The following is a 1,708-nucleotide window of genomic DNA, read 5'->3' as shown; positions in this document are numbered from 1 at the left end:
TTGGAGCAAACTTCCTCCTTGTTTATTTGGCTCACTGGGTTATTTCTGCCTAAGCTCTATGAGGTGAATAGGTTGTGTGCAGAATGTTCACTATTATTTTTAAAATTTACAGGGATTCTGCCCATTCTTTTTATTCGCCAGTTAGGAGGAGCATGAAAGGTAAGGAAGAATCCCGACAAATTTGCTGTAGTACCTCAGAAATGTCCTGTGAATAACTTAGTTCTGTAAATTAGTCATTAAAGAAACAAAAAGGTTGCAACACCACATAGCACATGGAAGAAGCTGGTAGCAGAAACAGCGTTACAGAGCCTATGTTAGAGTGGTGCTAATTTTGCACCATGTGAGTACCTCAGTAGCAGTAAAGTGAGAGCAGGATATATTCTGTACAGTTTATTACACAGAACAACAAATACTGTGTGAAAGGAATAGTTTGGCAATCGCGTGTCAGTATGAAGCAGAAACAATACCATAATTAGCTTTAATTACTCCAGATATCTGGGGTTCAATTTAACTCATCCAAATGTGCTTTTTTTTTTTTCTTTTTGCAGGCTTTCTGCTGTGACAGTGCTTTTGTATCAGTTGCTTGTGTAACACCAGATGCAAGAGGTGCTATACAGAGAATTCAGCTGAGCAACATTATCAGTAAATGTGCAGTCTCTCTCCTCCTACCTTAACCCATTTAATCCACCTGCTCACTAAAACACAAACATGCTCTCCATTTAATGGTAAGGTGAAAATGCAGTGAAATGCAGTGAAAATATTTGGTGAGATGCTGATCTGTGAACTGTCTGAGCATGTCTGTGCCTAGGGATTTTGGTAAGTGCTCTCAAATGTTTCATTTTGTTTGGTTAAGATATAGGAAGACTGCGACCTTAGAGAAGGTGGTAGTTTTGACTTCATAGTTTGACTTCAGTAGGACACTGATTTCACGAGGCATTTCCAACAACAGTAAGGAAAGTTAGAATGTGTCCCAGCTGCAGAAATACTTTGTTGTTTTCAATATCCAAGACTCTCTTAAAAAATTTACAGTACAGTAAATACAGTAAGTTTTGCAATTTTTTTTTTTCCTGAGCTGCTGCAAAAGAAAACAAACCTACCTGTGCATGCAAAAGAAAACAAACCTACCTGTGCATGCAAAAGAAAACAAACCTACCTGTGCATGCAAAAGAAAACGTGTCTGTGCATACTTAGAAGTAAATAACTTTAGTTGTAACACAGAAAGCTTTCTAAAGTTGTGCAAGTGTGTAATTCTTGTAAATGATTATTTTTTTAAAAAAGCTCAGCTTATACAAACATACATTCATGAATCAGCAATGTTTTGCTTAAAAACTTACGATGTGGGGCTGACACCACTGCAAGCACTGAGAGTCAAACAGCTGTTCAGGCTGCTTCTGCCTGTTCCATTTTTACCTATGCATTTGCACTGCCTCTTCAAGACTTTGGTGAGTAATGCTAGAATACTTTTTTAAACAGCCCTCTGATACCATTTATATTAATTTGCATTTTCAGAAAGGTCTGTTGTATGTTTTTGGCTTTGAGGCTGAATGATAGACCTTTAAATGAGTATTAGTAAGATGCAGAAATGTGTTCCATATCAAATGAAGCAGAACTAAGTGGCTTTGGTTTCTGAGTGTTTCCAGCTCCTGCTGTGTGTACCCGTGGGAAACAGTAAGTTTTGATGCGTACTTCCAGTGAAACACAGCAATGG

This window comes from Centrocercus urophasianus, unplaced genomic scaffold (assembly GCF_019232065.1).
Source record: "Centrocercus urophasianus isolate 14NV4802_14NV808 unplaced genomic scaffold, USGS_Curo_1.0 seq_10, whole genome shotgun sequence".
In the NCBI taxonomy this organism is placed as follows: Eukaryota; Metazoa; Chordata; class Aves; order Galliformes; family Phasianidae; genus Centrocercus; species Centrocercus urophasianus.
Note: the sequence above shows the minus strand (reverse complement) of the source record.